Here is a 23,301-nt window from a genome sequence, read left to right as displayed (position 1 = left end):
TGGGAGGGAATACAGTTTAGTAGCAGAACAAGGAAAATACATACCCAACCCATTGGCTTCATACCCAATGATAAAATGAGTGTGGGAGACAAATCAGGTACCACTTGAGGAAAAACACTCTCAGGAGAGAGTTGGAGTTCCTCTCTAACAAGAAGGAAAAAGGAACATTCAAAGAAGAGGATGAGGTTAGGTCTAGAGGAAGGGTCAGGAAGACTGGCCATGAGTCAAAGAGGGCCCAGTGGAAGGATTTCAGAAATCAGGAAGGATAGTAATGGGGGCAGATATGCAGACAGATGCGGACTGCAAGGGAGGGAATCAGAACCTCAGTTCGCTATGGTAACTGACCCAGATGTGAATAAAGGCCACTGAAGAGTAGGTCTTGAGACCATCGGGACCAAATTAATGGTGAGCCTATTAAAGGTAAAGCTAGCAAAGGTCTTTCTAGAACACTCAGTGTACTGGGGTTCCTTGTTGACTTGTGTCAGGGTCTGAGAAGAGGGAGAGGCTGGACCCAGTTATTGAAAAGGAAGAGGAAATAGAACCCACCACATGCTAGAAGAGAATCGACTCCATTCTCATTTCCATTTGAAGAAAACAACCAAAAGCTCTACCTGCTGGTTTCAGGCGCTACAGAGCCTGGCAATCTCTCTAGCCTCTAATTTTTAATATTTTCAAAATTAGGCGTACAGAATACCACATACTACATAATCTATTAGTGAGCATAATACAGCACCACAGTTGAGAGAGTCAGACATCCTGTGTTCAAAATCCAGCCCTATGAGTGATGAACAACATCTCTTATCTCAGCCCCACTTTCAGGTAAAACTTAGGTAACTGCACAGAGTTCAGGGGTTATTGTGAGGATTTAGTTAATAATTTGAAGCCACTGAAACAAAGTCTAAATTAAGATGAAGTTCTCAGATACTTTAACATAGATTGTGGTGTATTGTCTGAAAAAGAAAAGAAATTTGAATCCTACCTCTGTTTCTTCCCAGTTATCCAATACTAGGCAAGTTATTCAATCTTTTAAAAATAGATGCATCTGTAATAACTAAGAGTTGATGAGAAGTCCTAGGTTTTGCTTCATATGTGATTTGGATTATTAGTAAATTTGTCACTTGATGTATATACCAAATAAGGCCCGTGTTTTAATCAGATACCATAATACAATTTAATAAAATCTAGTAGCTTACATGGATCCCTGAGTGGAAGCATACATGGCGATGCAGAGTATAAAACTAGTGATTAAACATTACCATTTTGAATATTATCACAAAAGCATTTCTGGCTACATTCTTGTCTAACCTAGATGAGGCATAAGTCAAATCATTTTGTACTTGGGGTCCTATTTCAGGACTATAAGCTTTTTGGCAACCCCTGACCCATGTGTCCAAGTAGTAAGTGACATAATGAATGAATCTGCATCCATTAAATTTTGTGTTCCTTTTTTATCTGGATTAAATCCCTCAGATCAAGAACAAACAACTGCTTTTTCCTAACAAGAAATTATACCTTAAAAATGTTCATCAGTCTGTGTGCCTTACAGCCACTTCTCAGATGTCCCCTAGTCGTCGTTTTTCTCTGAGCAGTGGTTCTACTCCATACTGCTTAAATGCTTATGACACCAACACTATGGAAACATTTTCTTATTCAGGAGTTAAGTGTTAAGGCTTTGAAGGCTCGGGAGGAGATATTTGACAGGACAAGAGCCTTGGCCCCCAAGCCAACAGAGCTGTATAGAGTCTGTTCTTGTTTTTGGACTGAACCTTCAACATTGTACATTTGGGGAAGACTGAGACCTGAGTTTTGTTACGTGAAGTAACAAGGATAATGGTCATGGCAAAACTAGAATGGCTGATACAAACAAAACCAAAGCTATTGTGAAGAGATAGTTTCCATTTCTCAAAGTAATCCTTTGAAGATTAGAGGTGAATTCTTTAAGACCAGATAGTTCTCATTATTGCTTTGTAATTTAGCTCTCCTGCTTGGAATTAGTACACAAATATGTGAGATTAAAAAAGGAAAGATGTGAGCTATGGATAATGTTGATCTTTAGCATTCAATAATCACATTTATTATCAGATCATTTTATTTGTGCCTTATATTTTAAAGTGGCACAGAAAGTACTGAGTAAAAGAATTCATCAGAAGTGTTGACAAGATTTTTAATTCCTTCTGTTTCCTTTGATATTTTTCTTAAATAGAATATGTAAGCAATGGAAGCCATACGTAAAACATCTCAGTTTATGTTTATTCTGCTTTTTATTGCACATTTGAAAATTAATAATTCAATGTTCTAATATTAGCTGTCATCTTAGCTGTGATAAAATTAATAATTCATCAGAATATCAAACAAATGGTGCCTTTTTTGTTCTAGATGAGAAATAGTTCTTTCAGCTTTGAGAAACCATTTTTGATTTTTTTTTTAAGTTTGGGTCAAATATTTAAGCATTTAAGTTATGATTGTATTTGTTAGGCATAGAAATCTGTCTGTATCACAATTGATAAAAACCTTCTTTTTATACTTGGTTTTTACATACCCTGGCTTGTTTCTTAGCGGATGAGCATTCTTAAGAAAAGCCACCATGAAAGTCATGCTTTGGAAAAATGGAATATAAATGATTTGTTTGATTCTGGTCAAAACCATACTCTGCCTTTTGCAGGTCAGAATTCACCATAGTAAAATGATGGGTGCAATAATCAGGGACTCTGAAAATTTTTTCTGAGAATACATTTTCCTTGAATCTATTTGAATATATTTTAAGTTAAAAACACTTGTTTTCAAAAATCTTTACTGTTTGTCTTACTTGAAAGACACAAGTTTTTGTCTTTTTAAAAATGCATCTGTATTGTTATGGGCTCCTAAGATTGGGGTTTGGGGTGATAGTAAAGCAGTTTATTCAAATCCCACCTGTTTCATTCCCATATCTGTTCTTGGGTTAGTCACCAGGAGGCATTTATAGTGTCCAGCAAAAGCACTAGTTTGTATGAAGGTTCGAGTTTCTCTTTACTCAGCTTGTTTTATGAACCATATTTGCAAAATAGGAGATTTGTTGACAGCCCCACTATACATTCCTATCTTGCAACTCTTACAGGCTCAGGAGTGTAACAGGGTCAGGCGTGGTAAGGAGTAAAATTGTCCTTGGGTGAGTGTGAAGTTTTGCAAACTGCCTCTGCGAATTCACTCTTTTGATCTGTCGCTGCAACTCCAACTTCCCCAACATAAATATACATCGGTACTACTCCAGGGGCTTGTTAAAATGTGGAATCCCAGCCCAGTTTTAGATTGTCTGAGCTAGTGAGACTAGAGCCCAGAATTCATACTGTAAAATAAGGACCTCAAATAATAATTCTAGTACAAGTGGCCCGCTCAGTGATGATCGATCTCGGCTGAATAGACAGTCCCATCATTACTCCTAATACTAATAGTAAACATTAGGTTTTCATGATTGACGATGTGGTCACCCTACCGATGGAACCCACTTTGGGAAATGCAAAATCTGTGCCTCCTGGTGAACCATAACTCCCAAGTTGTAAGAAGCACGTGGATGTTGTGGACTAGAAAGGATTGTCAGATTAGCAATAAACTTCTGCACCTTGAACTGGCTGTCTTCTTCCAGGGTTTCTTCCTTCCTTCCTTCCTTCTTGGTGACTCTTAATCACTGTCCAGGTTGCCATGTTCCTTCTCTTTAAAAGTTCATTCAAACCTCATTACTTTGTGCTTGGATTATGCAAATAAGCATGGACTTTAAAGTTATTAGCATCCACACCAAAACATGGGGTTCTTGAACCTGTAAACCTAGAAGAATTTTTTGTATTGTAAATCTGCTTTGTGCAAAAGACCCTGATAAATGTCAATAGAAGCAAAATAAGATACATGTTAAAAAGCCTACCTTTACCTCCGACTTTTCACGAAGTGACTATCATGGCAGCAAAGAGAAGCAGTCCTGAATGCTTCCCCTCATTTGATAAATTTTATTACAAGAATTCATTTATTATGAATTTTTCTATAAGGATTCTGAGTTCCCACTATATGGATCGTAACTATAGGTGCCAAAAAAGGAAAATATAGTCCACTCTCAAAAATGTAATCTAGGGATCCCTGGGTGGCGCAGCGGTTTGGTGCCTGCCTTTGGCCCAGGGCGCGATCCTGGAGACCCGGGATCGAATCCCACATCGGGCTCCCGGTGCATGGAGCCTGCTTCTCCCTCTGCCTGTGTCTCTGCCTCTCTCTCTTTCTCTGTAACTATCATAAATAAATAAAAAAAATTTAAAAAAATGTAATCTAGTATAGCACACAAATATTTGTTTAAATTGTGATACACTATGGAGTCATGTGGAAAATGCTATAGGGACACACAAAATGGTTAACTCATTTAATTTTTATTCCGAGAAATGCAGCACTATCTTTTTCATGGACATCTAGGTAATGGAAAATTTTGTCGGGCAATACATTGACAACAAATTCCAGTTGAGGACAGTAGTGATGAATAAGACTTCATGAACAATTATAATTTAACTCGCATTCGCTTAAGAAGGACCCACTATGTGCGCTCTACTTGGCCCTGAAGGTGATAGAATTATGACATCATTCTCTGCCCTCAAAAAGTTGAGAGTTGGCCCATAATATACAAAATAGAAGATGGTTTACATAAAAAGAAGAGCTTTGTTAACAGGGTATAAGATTTAAGACAGATTTCCTATGGGCTGGGGAAAACTGTGACCTTCCAGACTATTGAAGGTTATATTCCAGCTCAGACTTTTAAAAAATAGTATAGATTTGTCTAAGCATATTTTTCTGTGATAATTCCCTATCCAAAATATTTCATAAATGTTCTGACAAAGATAATATGATTCACTCATTTCTTCTGTTATCTTAGGTTTCATTTGATACAGATTAGAATAGGGGCCTACTCCCAATTCATTTTATTTAAGACCCAAAAAAATCTCCCCTGCTGTGACCATACTTCATATCTCTGGGTCTCATGCACAAATCTATAATATGATTCCTATTTAACTACATAATCCTTCAGAAACAGTCTTTAATGTCTGGTCTGCTCAGTCATCTCACATTAGATGGCAAGAACCTGGAGAACAGAGACCTTATGTTTTATATATTTAATATACAATTAATTTATGTATTTATATATTTCCTCACTCATGCCTTCAATGGATCAGGCCAACTTTCTATTGTCTGGAACTGATTTGAGGGATTGATGGCTCTTAATCTAAAGTCAGAAATTATGGGAAAATAATAAATCTGTTCCCTAATTAGAGCTTTTTATTACAGTATGCCGGGGCTAAGATCTGAATTTTTATGGTCCCTTCAAATTCATGTTAAAATCCTAACCCAATGTGATACTCGTTAGTAGAGCTTTGGGTGGTGATTAGGTCACGAGAGCAGAGACCTCATGAATAAAATTAGTATCCTTGTAAAAGAGACCACAGGGGGCTGCCACTTGCACTAGGAGAAAGCTACAGCCTAGAGGAGGGACCTTACTTGACCCTGCTGGCATCCCGATCTCAGACTGCCAGCCTCCAGAACGGTGAGAAACAGGTGTCTGCTCTCTAGAAGCTTGTTAGAGAAGCCGTAATAGTCTAAGACAGGTACCCTGAAGCACACAGGAGCTACAAGAGGAATTAAAATATAAGTAAACCAAAAAAAAATTAAAAAAAAAACAAACAAACAAACAAACAAACAAAAAAAAATATAAGTAAACCAAGTAATCCTAGTTTATTCTAAGAACCACATTTCAAGTTCCATTAGGTTAAATATTGAACAAAATCCCACTTTACATTCTTAATCCAATGAAACATTCTTGTTTCTTTTTCTGAGGCAGATATATAAAAGCTAAAATGGGGAATGGGCTTAATAACTAATAAGACAATAGGATTGAAAGACATTGGTCTTAGGGAAGCAGAACATTGCACAGGTCTGGTACGTAGCTTAAGTTCTCAGGACTACTTGTCAGAATTTCTCCTGTGTACCTCTAGGGCATATATTATCCCATAATATTTGGAACTGGCAAGTTAAATTTGCTTAGGAAATTTCAGAATTACAAACTTTTTGATCCAATTTCTCTTCTTCGTATCAACCACATATTTATTGAGCTTCATTTTTCGTTAGTATCAAAATCTATTGATTCACAAGATAAATATTGACCTGACCTTGCCTTCACCTCAGCTTATATCTACTTCTTAAGTCAATAAATCTAGAAACTGATTTGACAGCAGTCAATATTAGTTTAAAATTCTTAAAATAGCAGCTTTGCTATAAGGTAATAATTCAGTATTTTATAGATTCAAAGACGCAAAAAGGCAATGGAACTTACCAATTTGCTACATAAAGCTATTTCTGTGTCATTGGTTTCAAATAGAAGAACCTCACTCATGCCAAAGAACATCTCTACTCTGATGCCGATGTAACTTCTAATCTCTGACCCAAAGTATTTGAAATACTTTATCCCACTTGCTGGTGGCAATTGAATACTAGTGTCTTGCTTTGATTCTAATTATAATTAAGCTATGTAATTATTCTTCAAATGGCTGATGCTTTCTGTTGGGCTCAGTTCCCTCTGGACTGAAACTTACCTGGAGGTATAATAAATATAGTCAACATCCATACTGGACTTTGGAAGTTAAAGGCAATAATACATTTGTTACCTCATTAATCAGCTTGTTTTTATCTTTTCAAAGTCTAGGAGAAATAAAACCATGGGTCAAGATTTGCATATATTTATACTATAGATAAAGGAGGTAAGCTTAGGGGCCTAGTCATAACCAAAGCAATGTGTTCTACAATTTATTACTTTTTTTTAAGGCCACAGCACTCATCTTTTACTTACACTACCTCCCAGTGCTTAGGGGGATGGATGACATACTCATACTTCAGAATTTCATAATGAAATCTCCCAAAATGCACTTAAAGCAAAGTTAACTTTAGTTTTCCACATAAGTAACAAATAAGGAAATCTCACTTTGGAAATAGCCTATACCCAGTGATGTTCTAAAGAAATAGGTTGTGATATTAAAATGTATTTAATCAGATAATCATTTAGAGATTGCATATAAATGCCTGCAAATGAATGATGGGATCAAAACAAACAAACAAAAAACACGATATCCTATATAGAACATTTTCAAAGTGTACTGTGAAACAAAAGCCAATCTTATTAAAAGTTCCATTCTTGGGGATCCCTGGGTGGCTCAGCAGTTCAGCGCCTGATCTTGGAGTCCCAGGATTGAGTCCTACATCAGGCTCCCTGCATGGAGGCTGCTTCTCTCTCTGCCTGTGTCTGTCTGTCTCTCTCTCTCTCATGAATAAATAAAAATCTTAAAAAAATAAAAATAAATAAAAGTTCTATTGTGAATGGCCATTTGGCTAGAAAGAAATCATGCACATTGGCCAAAGCATGCAAGGAAGATATAAATGCTTCCGGAAATACTGATATCACAGAATTCAAACCACATTAGAAAAGCTTGTGAGAGCAAAGGTAAATTTTAGTCTGAGGGTAGATATCCTACCTTGTTTATATTCACCGTTTTACATGTATGTAACATACTTTGCATATATGTGGTTCTGAAATTCATAGTTACCATGACAAACTTATGCAAATGATTTTTATTCCGTGTGGATGTAGAAGAGACTCAGTAAATACAGCAACCAACTGTAAGTCTTGATCATGACATGACATGATTTGCCACATAATATGATTAGAGCCAGGGTCATGAAGAAAAGCCTCCTAGGTAATTAGAATGATAAGGTTAGTATTATTCTTTCATTTATTAACTTTTAATCCCACTGTTCTTACAAGTTGCTATTTCATTTTATCCTGTACTATTTCTTATAATCTTTTCCAGCTATGTAATTGTGTGTTTATCCTGAATTTAGTATTTAAAAAAATATTAATATCTAGTTGAATAGAATTTAGAAATTTTAAAATTATCAGTTCTACAACTTCTGAGTTGGATTTTGGTAAGAGTTGATAGTAATACAAAAAGTAAAGAGAATAATAATCTTAACTTCTCTCCAAGAGGATTTTTAGAAAAGTTCTAGGGGACTCATCTAATTATTCAGCTCTCTCTCTTCTCCTATCTGAGAAACTGAAAATGGTTAAAGAGAGACCATTATTTTCAGAGAACTGGCATTTGAAATGCAACAAAATGTATTATCCCCTTACCTAGAATTCTTTATATTTTTTGTACTTAGTTTTGGTTAACAGAGTGCTGCTTACAGTATCTCTCATTTGTGTAAGTGAAAAATAACTATGTTTTTATTACTTAAAATATTACAAAAAGGGACAATATGCTAAAAATATGCAGTGAACAAATATCATCTGTACAGACTGGAAGAGAACCTTCATAAATTAACCTTATTAGTGCATTACTGTAAGCGAATGCCAAAAAAGCTCCTAATTTGCATTAAGATAGATTTTTCAGGTTGGCTGCATGATTTAATTAAAGAAAAGATTAAGAATCATTAAACAAGCTGCTCTACCTTGCAATAACAGAATTCATATCTGATTCAGGTTAACGAAAACACAGATGGTGATTCAGTAACTGTTGAGTTGCTGTAACAGAATGAAAATGATCCCATTAGTTCTCTGGAAATGTGAGGGAATTTGGAAATTAGTATGCAGATACATTGTATGGTGCTAGACAGCTTGGTCTGCTCGGATCATCGCTGATTATACTTTGTTTGGGTTGGCAACACTGAACTTAATAAATGAAAAAATGTTCCAGTATACCACAGTTGGAAACTGTTCAAGGTTGAAATAGGTGTGCAGGCTTTCAAAAGGAGAGAGTTAAGTAAACAAATGTCAATCAATTCAGAGCTGGCAACTTTTTTTTTTCCCCTTTAAAGAATATGTCTGTTCTTGAGAAGCAAGTGTCATAAAAATGGAAACCCTTTACTGGATACATATGTCTGTGTGGTATTTATTATTACAAAAGTATTTTAAATGCGTAGTATCACTTTGAGAGATGTGCAAGCGTTTTAATAGCTTTTTTTTTTCCCCCTGGCAGAAATAGAAAAATTCAGTCACTATGAGGATTATTTTTCACAAAAAGAAATCAATATAATTCTGATGGAAAATGTTATGACAGGATAAAAAAAAAAGTGTAAGTATAATGGCTATTGAAAGTTTAAAGGTGTCAATAAGGACCACAAAGTAATCCTCAAGGAGCCTTCTGGGAAAGAACAACTTAAGTAGCATAGTCAATCCCAGCAGCTGACAGCAATGGCCATTGCATTCAAGAGCTCAACTACACAGCCAGCCTCCATTTTTAACACCTGGTTCATGCCATCAGGCGGGGTGCTCAGCGTCTGACCCTTTGGAACAAATCTCTGACTATGCAAAAGCCCAGCTGGACAGAGTCTTCAAAGTCAAATGACCCTGTTAACTTATTACAATTAAAATGGAGAAAAAAAAATAAAAATAAAAAATAAATAAATAAAATGGAGGCGAGATGTTCTAAATTAAAATCTTCCCAGAATATTGAACTGCACTGAAAACCTTATCCTACAAATGCAAGTCCACCTTAAAACATTAAATGGCATCAACTTGTAATGGACATTCTGTACTTTCAGTGCTTATGGTCCTAACCCCCTTTTCAGAATTAGCACAAGGCTTTAAGCAGCAGACTTTGGCCATTACTATGTATTTCGTTAAACTTCTAAAGAGATTATATTGCCATTTCTCCTAAAACTTATTAGAACTTGATGCTTCTATACATTGTAGGCCAACACTTGGGGATATTTAGAAGTATGCATATTACAAACGTGAGTATCTTAGTTACAAGTGGCATCCTCCTTACTTCCCCCTTTATAGGTCCTTTCTCTGGCTTACAAACTTTATCTTTAAGGAAATGATAATATCAAAAAGAAATGCTAGGAAATATTTTTCACATAGTGCAGGATACAAACTTGGTATCTGTGACTATAATGACCTTGATACACATCCATAACTTTTAACAGCAACTTTATCTGCTTGGTCTTAAAAAAAAAAAAAAAATCCATTATTTCCCTCCAGAAACTATACATGCTGGATATGCAATGTATTGAGAAAGACACTGGGTGTATGAGTTGTACCTGCCTTGTATGGTACTATTTTAACTTAAGGTACTTAAAAATCGATGAAGTAGCTATTTGCCACTACACTGTAGTATTGTCTTTGCTACAGATCTACTGGGAGCCACCTTCACACTGACTGTACAGTGATCTCTTTAGCTACATTTAAACATGATTATCTGAAAATTAAGATTTGTAGTCCATCTCCTCCCACACTGCTCAATAAGGATTTCAACTAGAGTTTTTTCTTTGTATGATGCCAGTTTTACCTCCATGTCTGAATATTCTGTAGAAATATTAGGATTTGGAAAGTTGATACATGGTAATTTCTAAAATGCTATTTTAAAGTGACTTAACCCATTTCATTTAAAACAAGAGCCCATACTGTGGCAAATTGGTATTTTTTTTTTTTTTTTTTTTTTTTTTTTTATTGTTAAGCTATTTATGGGTGTTGCAGCATTAGCTCCACACTAACTTGGAGAAAAGTTGATCTAGAAAAAAGCAAGAACTAAGCAGTAGGCTTATTCTAGAAAAAGTGTCACCATAGGATTCTTTATAATAAAAGTTAATTCCTGGTGGCAGTTATTTATTTACCTTATAGAATAAAGAAAATATTTACTCACATTTTAGGAAAATTTTCCCACATGAGAAAGTTGAGTGTATAGTATAAATCAAATTTCATAAATCATTGTTTAAAAGGCTATTATGATTAAAAATTTAAATATCAAATCTGCAAAAAAGAATGAAGACATAATATTGCCCTTAGTTGCTGTGCATTTACTCATCATTTCTTAAGTCAGCATTTTAGAATTCTCTCCTTTATCCCACATGATGCATTAGCAAAGATTTACATTACTTTAACAGTGCTGCTTTTGTTACTTTTCTTTCGCCAATTATCAACTTGAAATTTAATTATCAAAGTTTTCATAGCTAAACAGGATTTGAACATGGCACTTTCGCTACCAAATTCCATTATTTTCTCTTCAATAAACGTTAACCCTAACTAATGCAGTAATTGTAACATTTGCTGTACTCTCTTGACTCACTGGAGCCATTTCATTGTAAATAATGCAGGTAAGGGGATTTCTGTATTCAATTTGTACTGCGCCAAATTGATTTCAACTTGTTGACATGTTGCCTTGCAAAGTGTTCTCTAACTGCTTTCTCATGTGTGTGGTCTCTTTTTCCAATGATGTACAATAGATGTAAGTACTGATCTCGGTCACCACCATGCTCAAGATGAGGAATAAATGCCTCTGGCACAAGCATCAAAATCCATAGGAGACAGGATTCAAGGTTTCCATTGGAGAGAGCCTTTATTCACAACCAATCAAGTAAGGAATATATTCACTTATCAATTCCTACCTGAACCACTTGTTTCCAGTAGGTGATGGGGAAGCAAGACTCTGTTCAGACAAAAGGTGGCCACTAATTATTCAGCAACCAAGTTAATCTGCTCACTTGCCCTGGAAGAAATTCTATTCTTGTTTTTTTTTTTTTTTTTTCTTTTTTTTACCCTAGTAGAGCTGCTGTTTTACATGCTCTGCTTAAGACCGATCTGTTCTTACATAGAGGGAATTTCACCTATTCCAGAGGCAAAGTCTAAAAAATAAATTGGTAATGGGAGAAAATGTCCAATTACCAATTATAGTATCCATAGGAGAAATAAAAGCAGGGGAAGGGAAGGAGTTTAATGGAAAAGAAAAAGGAAGAAGAAGAAAGAAGGGATAGGGAGGGGAGGGAAAGGAGAAAGAAGAGGAGGAGGGGGGGGGGGGAGTCAAGGTTTAAAGAGTGATTAATTTTAAAAAACCTCCAAAGAGGAAGTGGGAACAGGTTGTGAGAAGGCAGGTGGGAAGACTCTGGTAATCCATATGCCAAAACCAAATTGTCACGAATACAGAGTTTATTCTTCCCCTTTCCCCCAGTCTTACCCCATTCCTCTAACTTTTCAGAGAAATAAAGGGACTTAAATGTGAATACTGACCAAGTTCTCAATTATTCCCCAGCCCACAGACCAGCTCTTGTATAGAAGGTGTCACAGCAGAGTCATGGGGTCAGGGCCATCCTCTAACAGACTACCAGGGGCAATGAAACAAACAGCAGTAATCCATATAGGCACGCTAGAGGTAGATCAAAGAGGTCTCTGAAACCCGTGAAAGGTCTAGTAACAAAATTAACAAATATCTTGGTAGTTTGGTTATTTAGATCATCTTATATTTTGTAACTATAATTTCTACAGGGATCAAGAAAAGATATTAATATGTAAAGAGAAAGTTATTTTCTTTATGTATATATTTTAGGTTTCTTCTGGGGGATAGCATCCCAAAGGACCAGAGCTTCAAACGGTTCTATTCTCTGCTGCATTATATGTTCTTCTACACACTTCCTGATCAATAGTTCCTGGCCACCCCAACTCCCCTCGTAATAGTCCCGAAGAACCCATAGAAGCAATTCCTCAGTGAAGCCTCTGAGCCTAAAGCTGTGCTGACTGCATGGTCATAACCCTGGTTAAGTTGCATAAATGTGACATCAACATGAAAACAAATGAGTTGAATATTCAAGACAGTATGGAATTGGGCATAATATCTACAAGAAGCTGTTATAATAATATACAATAAAATATTAAGCTCTCAATACATATTAGCTATCATTAAAGTTTTATTTAGGAAAAGTATATGAGGAATGATGTGGAATGATATGAAGAATCCTGTGGCTCAGTGTGTGAAAACTAAAATTTTAGACATGAAAATTTACCTTTTTCTCCTGAGATAGCCTTTTTTTCCCTCTAGAATCTCCTAGAAGTAGATCTGAATGGCAGGTCTAGAATTTTCACAATGTCAAAATGGGAAGATGAGCTCTTTAGCTTGCTTTGCCTCTGGAGAAAAATAGAGGTGAATTTAAGTGGTCCACATTTTCCTGGGATGGAACTGATTCGCTTTTAATGAAAACGGAGTAATTCCATTCAAGCCATTAGTTTCATTATTTGGTTCTCCTTACTATACACCACGGCAATAAATATGGAACATAAAATTGGGGAAATTAGAAAAATATTCCCCAAACAACATCTCCAGGAAGTAACTGTTGTAACCGTTAGAAGAATTAGCAACTTCCAGTGACAGCTTTAGTTAATAAAGATTACAACTCTATGTAGGTCCTAAAAATTTAGAGCCTTTGGCAATAGGATCATTGTACTTTCACATGAGATGTCTCCCTATCATTGTAAGGCACTTTTTAGGGCAGGTTGATTGATCCTAATACTGGGGAATGTTAAGAAATGGATGTATTTTTTAAAAATATTGAAATAATTAAGCTGTACAGCACATTCACATACTCAAAAGCATGGTTCTTGGTCCATGTCAGGTACAGATGGATACAACTCAATCATTTTACAGACGGCTACATAGAGATCAAGACAGATTTTAATGGATTTTTGAAAATCACAGAGCTAAAGGTCTATATTAGGATGAAACTTAAATTTACAAAAACATAGCTGGATCAAAAGGTCAAAATAACAAGTATGATATAGTCAGAGACAGGTCCCTCAAAAACCGTTGAAATGGTTATCCAGGACCCAGTTACTAGATGGTTGGTAATTCGTCAACAATCTTTGTGATTCAAAACAGAGTCAGGTGTTCACAATGAAGGTAGTATTTTATAGCACATCTTTAAAAAGAGCTGCTGAACTGCCATTAAATACTTTTCCTGGGAACTGGGTTGGGGGTGTTGGCCTCAAGCCTAGTAAGACCTTATATACATAAGAGTCCTTCTTTGAGAGATCCAGAACACTGGTGCCTATGGCTGTTTAATGACTGTTCACCCTTGCCGTCAAGATTTGTGAGTGGGCACAGGTTGGAGCTGCACTTCCAGCGTTCCTGGGTCAGAGGAGGTGAATATTCCAATGGGGATACCTGGGGGGGTCCACATGGAGATGAGGGCCCACAGATGGCCTTTGGGATTCCTGTTGAAGACCAGGGCAAGTCCTGGCAGAGCATGGGCTCCAGCATGAAGAGTTTGGGAGTAGTGGACTTTGGAAAGAGAAGGGGCAGTCAAAGGAATAGAGATACAATATCCACACCCCAAAATATTGTCAGAGGAGCCCTACAAGGCAGGAAGAATAGATGTGCCCAGGAAATGACAGAGTCACAAATCTGCCCACCAGAGGGTCTCGATGCTGATAGACAATGCACCTGCCACATGGGACTCGACTACTCCCCACAGTGCCATGCATCTCATATGGACCTACAAGGGGTCAGGAGTAACGATGCTAGGGGAGAAGGAGACATGGATGGCGGGGGAAAAAAACCAACAAGAAGCCTGGACTGCCCTACTTTCTTTTTTTGCCACAAGTAAACCCTGGGCTCGGGGAGAGAAGATTTAGTGTCAGATCAATTTAAGAATCAGGATTATTACGAAGAACGAGTGTTCTATTTTCTGAATCGAGACTAGGTTTGTGACTTAGAGCACCCAGAGGAGTTTTATGATCAGTGAATACCCAGAGGAGAAATGGACTTGCTGGAAATTCTCTAGTCAGAGACAGCCTTTCCCAGTCACTAAATAAACTTTAAAGGGATAGCGGCAGCCAAAAATATTTTGCTTCTGTTTCAAATGTTCTACACGAGCTTATAGAACTATACACTAATGCAATTACTAGGTATATAGAAAAATATACATTATACTTATTGATATAGTATTAAGCCATAAAACATTTCCAAAGTAATTCAATAAATTTTGCTAGAAGACTAGAAACCTATTTTCAGATTCTTCTGTCCCTTTAGTTAGTAGGAATCAATGCAACTACGTCTTATTTTAGAGCAGTGATTCTCAATTGGGGTGATTCTCTCCTCTGGATATTTAGCAATGTCTGGAGACATTTTTGGTTGTCACAACTGGGAGCTGCTGCTTGTATCTAGTGAGCTGAAACCAAGGATGCTACAAAACATCCTACAATGTGCAGGACAGCCCCTGTAACAAAGAATCCTTCAGTCCCAAATGTCAATCGTTTCCTGATTGACTTAGAGCATAATTAGGTAATGTAAGTTAGCCAGCAAGGCTGAGAAAAGACACTTAGCAAAGGTTGGATATTTAACAAATGAAATCCAGATAGCCAATATACTATCTTCCCACGTTTCCACTGGCTACTTCTTGTCAGTTCCATCTTGCAGCACTTCCTTCTCTGATCTATTCTTGGAGTACTTTAGCACTCCCTGAAGACTTCCCTATTCCTGGGTCCCTAATTGGTGTCACCTCTTAACCAATTTGTGAAATAGACTAGATGAAATGATCTTCTGGGTTCCTTCTATCTCTGACACTGGTAAACCTATGAATCTTGCCTTTTTTTTTTTTTTTTTTTTTTTTTTTATGGAAATCCACAAAGGGTGGGGGGGGGGGGAGAACTAACTAAAAGACCTATTATACACAAATAGATCCATTCATAAAAACCTCAACAAAGGAGTTTTTTTTTTTTTAAGATTTTATTCATGAGAGAGAGAGAGAGAGAGAGAGAGAGAGAGAGAAAGAGAGGCAGAGGCAGAGACACAGGCAGAGGGAGAAGCAGGCTCCATGCAGGGAGCCCAATGTGGAACTCAATCCCGGGTCTCCAGGATCACGCCCTGGGCCGAAGGTGGTACTAAACCACTGAGCCACCTGGGCTGCCCAAGAAAGGGAATTAGAAGGAACATACCTCAACATAATAAAAAAAATCATGAAAAACCCACAGCCAACATCATACTCAATGGTGGAAAACCTGACGGTTTTTGCTCTAAGATCAGGAACACGACAGGGCTGTCCATGCTCATCACTTTTATTCAAAATAATATTGGAAGTTTTAGCCACAGCAATCAGACAAGGGATCCAGATTGGTAAAGAGGAAGTAGAACTGTCACTATTTCATATTGCATACTATATATAGAAAACTCTTAATAGTTTTTTGGTGGAGTTTTTAATGAATTCATGGAAGTCACAGGATACAAAAATCAATATACAGAAATCTGTTTTTATACACTAGCAATGAAGTAGCAGTAAGAAATTAAGAAAGCAATTATATCTATAGGTGCACCAAAAGAATAAAATATCCAGGAAAAAAACAAACAAAAAAAACAAGGCGGTAAAAGATCTATACTCTGAAAACCTTAAGACACTGATGAAAAAAATTGAAGATGATACAAACAAATGGAAAGTGATTCCGTGATCAGAATTAGAAGAATACTGTTAAAATGTCCATATTACCCAAAGCAACTTATGCAAGGTCTATCAAAATACTAACGGTTTTTCACAGAATTAGAATGATCCTAAAGTAACAACCTTACTGCTCTTGGAATGACTAGTATCAAAAGGAGAACAGGGTTGACAAGAGTGTGGAGAAAAGAAAATCTTGTGCAGAATTGGTTGGAATACAAATTCACGCATCCACTGTGGAACACAATATGAATGTTCCTCAAAAAATTATATATAACTACCAAATAATCTTTACCCAAATAAAATAGAAACACTAATTCAAGATTTCAGTATCATTTGTAATAGGCAAGACAAGGAAGCAACACAAGTGTCCTAGATAGATCAATGGATAAAGAAGATGTGGGGAGGTGTGTGCAGTGGAATATTGCTCAGCCATAAAGAAGAATGAAACCTTGTCATTTGTGGCAACGTGAATGGACCTACAGGAGGTCCATACACTTGTGTATGCTAAGTGAAGTAAGTCAGAGAAATATAAATACCATATGATTTCACTTATAAGAAATCTAAGAAGCAAAACAACTGAACAGGCTCAGATACGAAGAACAAACCAGTAGTCGGCAGAGGAGAGGTGGGTGGGGGGATGGATAAAATAAAGGGAATTAAAAGTTACAAACTTCCGGTTATAAAATAAGCTACTAGGATGAAAGTACAACATAGGTAATAACAGGAATACTGTAATAATGGTATTTGGTGAGGTGACTGAATTTATTATGGCAAGCATGTATCGGTTGTCAGATCTTTATGTTGTATAGTTGTATAAACTTTGCTAAAACTAATGCAACCTTGTGTGTCAGTTATACTTTAATAATATACACAAATAATCTGATACACAAAGCAATCGATAAAAGTACATTTATATGGGCTTTTGGTATCAATACATTTTCCGATTATTTAATTATATGGAAAATATAGTAGTTCTGCCTTTTATTCTAATATTCTGATTTAAGGGTGATCCAAAGGGTGAGCTCATTAGTTCTGGTTTCTAGAAGCTAAAAGGTATTCAATGAATGTTTTTAACATGAAATAAGATATTTCACACTGTTATTGAGGAATCATCTTCTGTGATTTTAGATGATACATTTTTCTGGGGGGATGAGGAAAGTTCCCTCCCTTCACTCTGGACATATTTCTGAGCAAGTAGAACTATTTGCCTATAAGCTCAGCTCTGAAATGTTAGTGATCAGGGCTGAGTGGTTAGTGAAATCAGTGGCTACTCTCATGAGCAACCTATCTACTTGATAAGACAACCTTGGCTAAATTGATTAAATGTCTGCAGATAGATCATTACTCTTCCATTTAGGGAAGAGCTGAATTTGGAAGTTGAGCCCAGAGGGAAAATTGAAATTCTCAAAATGCTTTGATTTTACATAAAATCTACTAAAAATCTCTTCTGTTTACTCTGACCTTTTGCCTGCTTTATCAGATACATAGGGAAGTTTGTGATTCTTCTACAACATACAATTGTATTAGGAAGTTTAAGATGTAAAGAGATCCAAACTATTTCATATCTACATATCCATTTCAACAAAATGAAGAGACACCTTTAAGTTAAAATAATCTTGAAAAGGAATATTGCCACCAAAATGACCCTGCTAATTCTAAAAAATTCAGTGTTTCTGAAAAAAATGCTCAACATCACTAATCACTAGGGAAATGCAAATGAGGTATCATTTCATACCAGTTAGAGCATGAATATCAAATGAATAAATGTTGACTAGGAAGTGAAGAAAAGGGATTCCTTATATACTGTTGGTAGGATGTATGGCTGGTGCAACTACAGTATAAAATGGTCTGGAGATTCCTCCTAAATTTAGAAGTAGAGATATCAAGTGATCCAATAATTCCACTACTACATCCTTACTCAAAGAAAAGGAAAACCAATTTAAAAAGATAGATGTACCCCTGATGTTTATTACAGCATTATTTATAATAGCCAAGATATGGAAGCAACCTAAGTATCTATTGATGGATGAATAGATGAAAAAGTTGTGGTATATATACAAAGAGTTGTGGCATATAAACAAAATGGCATGTCACACACACACACACACACACACACACACACACACAGTTTTTGCCATTTCCAACAACATGGATGGACCTAGAAGGTAAAATGCTACAATGAAATAAGTCAGGCAGGGACAGACAAATACCGTACAATTTCACTAATACATGGAATCTAAAGAACAAAAACCAAACCCCAGAAAGACTCACAAATCTAGAGAACAGAGTGGTGGTTACCAGAGAAGGGAGAGTGGGGGGAATGTGCAAAATAGTCGAAGATTAAGATATATAGACTTCCGGTTATAAAATTAGTGACAGAGATGAAAAGAACAGCATTGGGAATATATTCAGTAATATTGTAATAACACTGTATGGTGACAGACTGACTACACTTACATGGTCAGCATTGCATGATGTACGGAATTTTTATATCGCTAAGTTGTATACATCTGAAACTAATACTGTACATCAACTCTGCCTCAATAATTTTTTAAAATTCAATTTTGATAAATTAATCTTAATCCAGAGAAGTAGCAGTATAAGAATTTATGATTTCAGATTGCAAATTTTGCGTAAGTTTATTTGCACTCTGACGTAGAGTATGATCATCCAACCAAATAAGCTTTAAAAATGCTGACTTTATCTCTTCCTGTCCCCTCCTCCTTTTCCCTTTCCTTTTCCCTCACCTCCCTTTCCTAACAGCACTTATTTTGAAATTAGTTGTTTTCCTAGCTAGTTAATGAAGAACATGAAATCCCTGAGCTACCTAATGTTATCCTGAATTGCTACAATTCCATGTATATGCTAGGTCTATAGTATACAGCCCTTGGGTCTATTTTTCCTCTAAACAACATTAATTTTTTGTTTGTCCTTTTGTGTTCTGTTAGTCCACATTAGAGATCTTGTGCCACATTACTGATTTGCACCATTCCAGTCAGATCACACGTAATACAGCACAATTCAGCAGGAGTGATCATAAAAACAGAATTATCTTTCACCCTAGGAGGTTTGCCCTTCCTGGTAAAGGTTGAAAGAAATGTATGGAAGCTCATGCTAATATTGCTTACAGCTTACCAGGCTGTGAATACTGCACAACTTTAGTAAGGGCAGCTCACTGGGCATTTTTGAGTAGGCTGAAAGGAGTGTAGGGAGGAGATAGAAGTAAAAAGTACCTGCCAGCAAAACCCATAGTTATGGGGTGCCATCAATACATAAGCCTTAAAAATACCAGAATTATTCAATTGCCAAAGTGCTCTAAGATGAAACACTTAAGATTTCAAATTCAAGATGCATCTTTTCTCTTTTATTTCACTGTTCTTTGGGAAGAACACTTAAAACATTCATTTGTCTTAATACTACTGTTTCCATAAAACAAAAAAACAAAAAACAAGAAAACATTAATTTCTTAATGAGTTTAGATGGGACTTAAGGGTAAAGATAGAGTAAAACTAAAAATATAGTGCCTCTTTCCCACAGTATCTCCTTTCTGCTCCTGGAAAAAAGAGGAAAACTTCCACCACCTCAACAATAATATAAAAAAAGGTTAAGTGTGATATGGAAGCCAAGGATAGAAAATGCAAGATTTTTGTATAACTTGCAGTTTTGCTGGGCTGCTATGCCTTCTTCCTCATTACGCAGAGATAGTGCTGCAGAGACAACGTGAGTGCACAGAATTTAAAGAAACTGTCCAACTTAGACTGAAGGTATGACTAGCTGCCTGGGTCAGAGAGGATCACAGAAAAGCTACTGGGAGAAGTTTCTACCTATCGTGACAAGATCTCAGAGGACAAGGTATAAGGACCATCTGGCCTTCCCCAATTATGTAAAACCCGATTTGGGTTTGGTGAAATCATAAAAGATAGTAAACAATTTGGGGGTGCCTGGCTGGTTTAGTCAGTATAGCATGGGACTCTTGGTCTTGGAGTTGTGAGTTTGAGCCCCATGTTGAGTGTAGAGATCATGTAAAAGATCTTTAAAAAAAAAAAAAAAAAGATCTTTTTAAAAAATTCAAAGGAAGCTAAATATCTCATGTAAAGTGGAATTAGAATGGAATATAAAGAGAAATAATATTTTTGGAATATAAAGAGAAATAAGATAATATTTTTGGAAGTATATAACACGGGAGGGCATATAAAAAGCCCCAGATGCCATGTGACCTCCTCTTCCCCAGCGGTCAACATTGGTGCCGTAAGCATCCTAATATATTCCCTATTTGATACAGATTCAGGTTCAGGAAATCCAGGGTGAGGCCTGGGATGCTGCATTCCCAACAGGGTGCCATGTGATACTTGTGTTGCCGGTCCATAAATACTTCAAGTATCAAAGAAACAGAAGATCTTAACAAGCAGATCTGGTTTCATGATAGAAACATGCTTTAAGTTCAACCAGGAAAAGAAAGAGGGGCAACAGGGGAAAAGGGGAGAGCGTTTGATTGGCTCAATGTCCTAGATCATTGCTCCCATGTTCCCTACTATCGCTGCATCAAAATCTAAGAGCAGAATCTACAACCTCCAGCAACACATACATACCCCAAATGACCTCTGCCCTCTCCCCTTCAGTCCTCTACTCCCTCTGATACACCACACACACACACACACACACACACACACACACACACACACACTTTCTGACACAGAACTACTCTTAACACCTCTGACTACAGAGAAAGCATATTGTGAAGGTGAAGACAACCTATCCTTAAATAAGATGGCCAAGGGTACAAGGGAATTTATCATTATATTAAAACAAAGTAAAAGCTTAAAATAAAGACTCTGTTAAGCCAAAGCAAGAAAAAAAATGAAATGGAAGGCAAAGTATACAAAAAGATGTTAAAGTAAAAAAAAAAAAAAAAAAGGAATATAACATGAAAAAAAAGCAGATGAAGACCTCAGTCTAGGAGAAAATATAAACACAAAGATCCAAATAACTTATCCTATAAGCGATTCACACTACAGAGGAATTTAAACTGGAGCAAGTCAGAAGGACTTAATAGCTGAAAATTTTGCATAGCTAGGAGTAAATGACTATAAATAAATGTAAACAAAATAAGAGAATGTGTATGTAACCCATACTGCTAACAGTTGAGGGAGGCTTCATAAAATCTGATTGCAAAGAGATGAGGCTATTGAAGAAATAATAAAGTAAAAAACCTACAGATAATACAAGAATATTTAGTACTACTAAATTAGAGATGTGAACATAAAGTGCTCAATGATTTAACAAAACTTTCCAGTTAATGACATTTAGTTATATACACAAATTTATGTCAGGTTTTATCAATTCAATAAAAAGGTAAACTGAGGCAAGTTAAATGCATATGGTGGATATAGCTAGATTACCCTGTATACAAATGAAATCTAAGTGAAGAAAACTACAATTGAGCAACTTACAGGCATTAAACATTAAGGGCAACTAGCAAAATGGACAAGACCATTTAAGTAAACCTTCTCAGGAAATTACTGAAAGATGGGCAAACAAGAGAGTAATCCAAGAAAGACACAAAATCTAATAAAGGAAGGCAAATTGAATCTTCAGACAGATGGTGAGGGGGACCTAGGATGATAGCGGTGTAGCAAGCATGAAGAATAAACATCTAATCCAGGTTAGTAGGCTCAGGGAGGGATGTCCTAAAGACTATGCAATTGATAGACAACTGTTGCGTTTGGACATAATTGAAATGAGGTTTCAGTAGGGTAAGATTTTGGAGAAGAATTAGTAATTAATAAGTGAAAAATTAAGGAAATAAAAAGATAATCATTAACTCCAGGGAAAACACTAAGTTGTTTGTTCAACTTTTGTTCAAGACAAAAAAAAAAAAAAATCTTAGTTTCCTATGTAGAGGTTTTGTTAATACCATTCACATAGTAAAAGTATGAAATCTGATAATCATATTGATATTATATATCAGATCAAAGAAGTATAATCATGTAATATTTATTTGTATTAACACATTTAAATATACAGAATAGATACTTTTATCCCAGTTTTTTAAAAGGAATTTACTTATTCATTCATAAACAGAGAGAGAGAGAGAGAGAGAGAGAGGCGCGCACAGAGACACAGGCAGAGGGAGAAGCTGGCTCCATGCAGGGAGCCTGATGCAGGATTTGATCCCAGGTCTACCAGGATCATGCCTTGGGCTGAAGGCGGTGCTAAACTGCTGGGCTACTGGGGCTGCCCTTATCCCATTTTTTTTAATAGACGAAATTGTCTAACTTTATATTTAACAGCAAGGAGGAGTATTTTCTTCAAATATAAGAAAGGCCCATTGGTGTTGCAGTAATAAGTATACAGAAAAAGTTAATCCTAGAATACATTCTGGTTAAGCTACTGAAATTTAAGAATTATTAAACAATTTTTAGGCACCTTAATAGGAATAAAAGGGAGGCTACTATAAGCTAGTATTCATTTATTCATTCCACAAATGCTTTTGGAGGACATCCCTGAATAAGGCTTTGTTCAAGTCACAAGGAAAAAAAAAAATGACAAAACTATCTGCCCTCATAGAGTTTATTTTCTCACTAATTTAATGCTGAAAGACAGTGGAACAATGTGTAAAAGTTCTCATATTAAATGCAGATCCAATACTATTTAAATATAGCAGAAAAGACGACAAAAAAATCCCACTCTCCAACATTAAAATGCTCAGAAAATTCAGCACCCATGAGTTTTTTTTTTTTGGTTCAAGCCAATCAAGAGTTAGTTCCAAATAAATAACTCAAAAATGAACTGTGGTGAAAGAATCATTTAAATTTCAATAAACTTAAATGTAAACCTATTTTGAAATAACTGAGAATTTCATTGTGTAATGAAGTTGATTTTAATGTCACATAATTACTTACAATTTAAAGACATTAAGAGCCAAAGTAGGTAGGTAGTAGGTCAAAAAAGTACATCTTCATTTTTCTTCCTTTTCTCGTGTATTTTAATATATTGACCTTAGTTTCTTAATTTTTGTAAGATTTACTTAAGATATTTTTAATAATTTGTATGTCT

The 23,301-nt window shown here is 36.1% G+C and overlaps 1 long non-coding RNA gene across 2 annotated transcripts; it reads left to right on the top strand.

Annotated features, from left to right (window-relative positions):
• Positions 1-353: 353 nt before the first annotated feature.
• Positions 354-12,659, top strand: LOC111091191. 2 transcript variants are annotated; one of them, XR_005374293.1, is made up of 4 exons: positions 354-405; positions 9,024-9,119; positions 11,272-11,402; positions 12,369-12,659. It is a non-coding gene; the product is annotated as an uncharacterized LOC111091191 (long non-coding RNA). The 2 variants fall into 2 exon arrangements; XR_005374292.1 differs by having other exon boundaries at positions 361-420.
• The last annotated feature ends 10,642 nt before the right edge of the window (positions 12,660-23,301 follow it).

This window comes from Canis lupus, chromosome 19 (genome assembly GCF_011100685.1).
Source record: "Canis lupus familiaris isolate Mischka breed German Shepherd chromosome 19, alternate assembly UU_Cfam_GSD_1.0, whole genome shotgun sequence".
In the NCBI taxonomy this organism is placed as follows: Eukaryota; Metazoa; Chordata; class Mammalia; order Carnivora; family Canidae; genus Canis; species Canis lupus.
Note: the sequence above shows the minus strand (reverse complement) of the source record. Positions and strands in the feature narration are given on the sequence as shown.